Genomic DNA, 7391 nt, shown 5'->3' with positions numbered 1-7391 from the left:
GTAGCTGACAATGGCTTGATTGTGGTAGCAGCCCATGTAATGACAAGGCCTGGTTTGTGGGATTGGGAGAAGGATATGGGAAAAGGTACACAGGGCTAAAATTACTGAACTCAATATTAAGAGCTGAAGACTGCAGGGTCTGCAAATGGAAAATGACATTACTGTTCTTCCAGCTTGCACTGAGCTTTGCTGGAGCAGCACAGCGAGCCAGAGACAGAGACATTGGTCAGGAAACATGGCAGCATGTTGAAATGGCAAGAAATCGAAAGCTCAGGGACATTTTTGTGGACAGCAGCCATTTGGTCAGTGTATGGCTCTGTTGCCGAGTAGCAACCTTCGGTTTACTGAGATTTCTCCAACACGGGTGGTACAGCAGAATATTGCTAAATAAAGACATCATGATGGTTAGTAGGATAACAGCATTCAGGGATGGAGTGAAGACTTGTAGCTTAGGTGCTGGTAGTAGATGGGTGAGTTTGCTGAGCTGGGAGGTTTGTTAGCAGATGTTTCCTCCCCTTACTAGGTGACATCCTCAGTGCTGTGGAGCCTCCTGTGAAGCATTGTTGTCTAGTAGGCTGCTATCAAGCCTCCCAGTTCGGCGAACACATCAATATCTACAGGATAGCATCGATATGCATGATGTACTGCCTGTGGTCAGGCATCACCTGGAAGCCCTTTCAGTTCTGGTGCAGGACAGAGTTGAAATGCAGCATCGGCAGAACAACCTGCATGCTGGCAATGGCACCCTTCACCATGAGGAAACTTGTAATTGTAGCAAAATGATTGTGGTTGTTCCATCTTCTTCTTTCTGACTAAAAAAAAGCATGAAACATAATTAGCTCTCTTTGAATGGAGAACATTAGAGAACCCCATCATTCATGGCAGACTGAGTTGTATATATCTCGTGCTGAAGCCTAGAAACAAATAGCTGCATAAAGGTTCATACGTACAGTCAGGTCAATAGCAACAAGCTATGCAGTCTTTGGCCCTCCTCTAAGGCTGTAGTTGTAATTGCAACATGACAAATTTCAGTGAGAAAATTATTATTGAAGCATAGACATTTCACACACTATCCACTCAGCTTAGGCAGCAGAATTGTCCTTTGAACACCATAGAAAGATGTGATTTCTTTTTTAAAACCCTTCTCCTCATTTTCCACCCTCACCAGGCAACTTGTTAATCCTCCACGGTCTCTGTTCATTCTCCAAATACTGTCCTAACTGAGAGAAATGTTTATGGGTAAACCTGGGAACAAATAGCTTGGCCAGAGGCCTTGAAGTCAGATAAAAATTCTTAAGCACTTACCACTTGCTATAGACTTTTGTGACTTGGGCTACGAAGGAAGCACTAAATGTTTATGAAATCATAACAACGGAAGAAATCAACAAATATCTTAACTGTAAGTAGTTGAAGATTGCTTTAAATAGTATTTGCAAGGGAGTAGAAAATCTGTTCAACACAGCAAGGTTAAAAAAAAGTGCATTAACGACTGTATTGAATTCCAAAATGGTACTGCTGACATTGAATTAGCTTTGTATGATGTTTAATATCATAATCTGCCTACTCTGCATTTGTCTGGTTGTGTTTTAATGCCCTCCAGTATGATGTCTGGTACAATTCACCCCAAAAGTACACATGTGCTCACTATAGATGCTAGCTTGGAGATTTAAAGGCACTCATAGCAAAACAGACAATCAAACCCAATTTCTTGCACAAGACAATAAAATGTGAGGCTGGATGAACACAGCAGGCCCAGCAGCAATCCAGGAGCACAAAAGCTGACGTTTCGGGCTTAGACCCTTCATCAGAGATGGGGATAGGGTGAGGATTCTGGAATAAATAGGGAGAGAGGGGGAGGCGGACCGAAGATGGAGAGAAAGGAAGATAGGTGGAGAGGAGAGTATAGGTTGGGAGGTGGGGAGGGGATAGGTCAGCCCAGGGAAGACGGACAGGTCAAGGAGGTGGGATGAGGTCAGTAGGTAGGAAATGGAGGTGCAGCTTGGGGTAGGAGGAAGGGATAGGTGAGAGGAAGAGCCGGTTAGGGAAGCAGAGACAAGTTGGACTGATTTTGGGATGCAGTGGGTGGAGGGGAAGAGCTGGGCTGGTTGTGTGGTGCAGTGTGGGGAGGGGACGAACTGGGCTGGTTTTGGGATGTGGTGGGGGAAGGGGAGATTTTGAAGCTGGTGAAGTCCACATTGATACCATTGGGCTGCAGGGTTCCCAAGCGGAATATGAGTTGCTGTTCCTGCAACCTTCGGGTGGCATCATTGTGGCACTGCAGGAGGCCCATGATGGAGATGTCATCTAAAGAATGGGAGGGGGAGTGGAAATGGTTTGCGACTGGGAGGCGCAGTTGTGCCCTTCCTCCCACGCCAAGCTGCACCTCCATCTCCTACCTACTAACCTCATCCAACCTCCTTGACCTGTCCGTCTTCCCTGGACTGACCTATCCCCTCCCCACCTCCCCACCTATATTCTCCTCTCCACCTATCTTACTTTCTCTCCATCTTCGGTCTGCCTCCCCCTCTCTCCCTATTTATTCCAGAACCCTCACCCCATCCCCATCTCTGATGAAGGGTCTAGGCCCGAAACGTCAGCTTTTGTGCTCCTGAGATGCTGCTGGGCCTGCTGTGTTCATCCAGCCTCACATTTTATTGTCTTGGATTCTCCAGCATCTGCAGCTCCCATTATCACTGTACAATTTCTTGCACAGCTTGTTTTGGTGAGGCTTGTTAATCTTGAATTGAATATGGTTTCTCACTGTTTTTTTGCCCTGCTCACACACACCACGGATGCCTTGTTGTTGGCTCCTCACTGGATGCAAAGGATTAGAGCAAGTCTCCACTCAAAAGACAACAAAAATGTTCTGGACAATTGTCGGAAAGATGAAAAGTGAGCACTGCTTCTTTGTCACTGACTATAAAATGTGGCATATATGTTATAATCTTTATCTGATTAAGATACTATGCACTGTTAAAGTGCACACCCACCATATTTTGAACACAGGTACCAATTAGCAGCTTTTAATATAAACACTATAGAAAGTAATAATTATGTACTAGAAAAATATTTTTGGGCTATATTCTGATAGATTGTGGAATTTACTGTGCATAAAGATGAATGTCTTGGCTACTTTCTTACAAGAACAATTCTTTTTATATTTATATTGATTAATGTTCTTATAAAATGATGTTACTCTGAAATGCTACTTTTAAGGAGCTGTTTTTAGTGTGATTTCAATAAGAATCTCTTGTATGCAAAATAAATGAAAATTCTAAATCATGCTACCGTTGCATTCAGTATAAAATGGTAACAAGGGATTGATTAGGGCCCACTAAGAGCCACAGTGATAATTTGTGCGTGGAGCCAGAAGACCTATACAGGGTTCTAAATGAATACTTTGGGTCAGTGCTCACTAATAAGAGAGATAATGCTGTAGAAATCATAGAGAAGGTCTGTGAAAGAATTAAAGAAATTAGAATAGACCCAAAGGGGGTTCTGAGTGGTCTGGCAGCAGATAACTAGATAGATATCCAAGGCCAGATGAAATTTTATTGAGTGAGGCAAGGGAGGAAATAACAGTAGCACCTGCAAAGATTTGCAATTCCCCTCCAACTACAGGAGAGGTGCTGGAGGATTAGAGGACATACAATGCAATACCATTATTAATGAAGGGAGCAAGGGATAAACCAGGAAACTACAGGGCAGTCAGTCTAATCTAAGGGGTAGAAAAACTATTGGAAGCAGTTCCGAGGGAGAAAATTGATCTGCATTTGGAGACCCAGGAATTAATAAAGAAAAGTCAGAATGTTTTATTCAGGAGATGCATATCTGACCAAATTGATTGAATTTTTCTTAAGAGTTGACTAGATCTTTAGATGAGAGCAATGCACTTAACATTCTAGTTGGATTTCATGATGTGTTGGTGCCAGTGTTGGACTGGGGTGGACAAAGTCAGAAGTCACATAACGCTCAGTTACAGTCCAACAGTTTTATTTGAAATAAAAAGCATCTAGAGCACGGCTCCTTTGGCAGGTGAAGTGGAGGGAAGCACAAATACAAGCACGTAACACGACATAGAAGCACAAACACAAACACGTACACAGAATATATAGGCAAAGGGATAATGTTAAGTTAATTCCAGGTAATTAAGAATGTCAACATGTAAGTACAAATAGTGAGTGGAGTGTTGAGTGTTGACAGGCTAAATAACAAGTCTTTGTAGGTAATCAAAAGTGTCAAATGTTGTCAGTAAATTGTCAACAGCTGAATAACAAGTAAAGGGATTAGCTATGAACTGATTACTTCAGGAAAGAGATATTTACAAAATTTAAAAATAAGGTGATGCTAGACACTAACCAAATGGCTGGAATAACATGATAGGTATCAGATTTAGAAGATGAGGGTCTAAGCAAAGTAATAAGTAATCCAAATATCAAGATGATGCTGAGTTCTGAAGAAGGGTCATCGGACCCGAAACATTAACTCTGAGATTTTTTTCTTCACAGATGCTGCCAGACCTCCTGACCTTTTCCACCATATTCTATTTTTGATCCAGATGATGCTATCAAAACAGGACGTAAGATTTTACAAACTTGTTATTCAGTCTGCCAATACTCCACTCACACTATTTGTACTTATCTTTTGAGACATTTAATTACCTCGAATTATCTTCCCGTTATCTTTCTGACTATATATTCTGTGCCTGTCTGCTTTCCTCTACTTCACCGTGATGTGGAGATGCGAATGTTGGACTGGGGTGGACAAAGTTAGAAGTCAGCTGATGAAGGGGCAGCACTTTGAAAGCTTGTGACTTCACATAAACTTGTTGGACAATCACCTGGTGAGTGATAATGGGAACTGCAGATGCTGGAAAATCCAAGATAACGAAGTGTGGAGCTGGATGAACACAGCAGGCCAAGCAGCATCTCAGGAGCACAAAAGCTGATGTTTCGGGCCTAGACCCTTCATCAGAGAGGATGATGAAGGGTCTAGGCCCGAAACATCAGCTTTTGTGCTCCTGAGATGCTGCTTGGCCTGCTGTGTTCTTCCAGCTCCACACTTTCTTATCTTGGACAATCACCTGGTGTTGTGTTACTTCTGGCTTTCTCCATTTCGCCTGATGAAGGAGCAGCACTCGGGAAGATTGTGATTTCAAGTATACCTGTCTAACTGCAACCTGATGTCATATGACTTCTGACTTAGTTGACTCCAGGAGAATTTTTGATAAGGTCACGAATGGGAGACTAATAACAATGGGAAGAGCCATGGGATCCAAGGAAATTTAACAAATTCAATCCACAGCTGAGTAGATGAAAGCAAAGGGTGATGATTGGGTTTCTTTTCATTATGTTTGGAAGGCTGTGTTAAATGAGGTTCCATAGGGGATAGGGTTGGGGACATTACAGTTTGTGGTTAGTACAAATGATTTAGACTTCAGTGTAGGATGGTTGATCTTTAAGTTCACAGACAGCACAGAAATTGGTGGGATGGTTTCTTTTGTTTCTTTATTTATTCACGGGACGAGGGCATCTTTGGCTGGGCAGCATTTATTGGCCATCCCTAAGTGCCCAGAGAACAGTTGAGAATCAACCACATTGCTGTGGGTCTGGAGTCATATGTAGGTCAGACCAGGTGAAGATGGCAGTTTCCTTCCCAAAGGTCATTAGTGCACCAGATGGGTTTTTCCGACAATTGACAATGGATTTGTGGCATCATTAGATTCTTAATTCCAGATATTTATTGAATTCAAATTCCACCATCTGCCATGATGGGATTCAAACTCAGGTCCCCAGAACATTGTCTGGGTCTCTGGATTAATAGTCCAGCAATAATACCATTAGACCATCACCTCCCCCTAATTGTGGGGGAGGATTAATTTATATAGGAGGATATAAGTGGGCTGGGCAAATAGACTAATCAGTGCCAAATGGAATTCAATCTGGATAAATGTGAGGTCATACACTTGGGGCAGGACAGGCTAGGAAAGGGAATACATGATGCATAATAGGACTCTGGGAAGCACTCAGGATCAGGGAGATCTTGGTGTACATGCACACCAGTCCGTTAAGGTTGAAGGACATGCAAATAAAGCGGTTAAGATGGTATATGTGCCGTTATTAGTTGAGGTATAGAGTTTAAGAGCAGGGAGGTTCTGTTAGAACATAAATGTAAACATATAAAATTTTGTTTAGTCCACAGCTAAAGTATTACGTGCAGTTCTAGAATCCGCATTATAGGAGGGATGTGATAGCACTGGAGAGAGTGCAGACGAGATTATCCAGGATGTTGCCTGAACTGGAGAGTCTCAGTTATGAAAGAGATTGGACAGACTGAGGTTGCTTTCCTTACAGCAGAGGAGATTGAGAGGGGATGTGATTGAAATATGTAAAATTATGACAAGCATAGATAAGGTAGAAATGTTTCTCCCTGATGGAGGGACAAATGACTAGGGGAATAAATTTATGGTAAGGAGCACAAGGATGAGAGGAGATGTGAGGAAAACCCTTTTCACCCAGTGGTTAGTGGCAATCTGGAACTCACTACCTGTAAGAAGACAGAGTCAGAAACCCTCAAAACATTTAAGAAGGAATTAGATGTTCACTTGTAATGCCAAGGCATACCAGGTTATGGGCCAAGTGCTGGAAAGTGAAATTAGAGCTGTTAGATGGCTATTTTTGACTGGCATAAATACAATGGGCTGAAGAATCATTTTCTATGCCGTAGATCTCTATTATTGAAAAAACATGAAGTCTCTACAGTCCTACTGGACCAAAGGGCTGCACTCCCGTTACAGAGGGAAAGGAGTTGTGATAATTTAAGGGACATTGTACCTCATGTGAGTGGAGTGAATGGGAAGGAGATCCTGTCTATCTTCATACGTCAGTCCTTCCTACTCAAGAATTATTCTGGTAAATCATTGTTTAACTCCTCCTTGGCCAAAAATTTATTAGTCAGATAGTGAGACCAAAACTGCATGGAAACAGAATAATTTTGTGAATCACCCTCTTCAATGTCTGTAGGCCATCTGGTGTAAGAAGATGAATAAACTGTTAGGAATAAAGTTTGATGATTTTGATCCAGTGACAATGAAAGAAAGGCACTAGAATTTCAATTTTAGATGGTGTGTGGCCTGTAGGTTAGGTTGCAGGTGCGGATGTACCCATTTACCTACTATCCTAGTCCTTTCAAGTGGTAGAGGTCACAGGTTTGGAAGAAACTGTTGAAGGACACCTGGCAAGTTGCTGCAATACAACTTGTTAATGGTACACACTGCTATTACTGCGCATTTGGTGTGGACAGAATAAAGGTTTATGTTTGTAGATGAGATGCCAATAAAGTGGGTGGCTTTATCTGGGATGGTTTGAGCTTTAAGAATTTTGTTGGGTCTA

This window comes from Stegostoma tigrinum, chromosome 13 (genome assembly GCF_030684315.1).
Source record: "Stegostoma tigrinum isolate sSteTig4 chromosome 13, sSteTig4.hap1, whole genome shotgun sequence".
NCBI lineage: Eukaryota > Metazoa > Chordata > Chondrichthyes > Orectolobiformes > Stegostomatidae > Stegostoma > Stegostoma tigrinum.
This window is presented reverse-complemented; position numbering follows the sequence as displayed.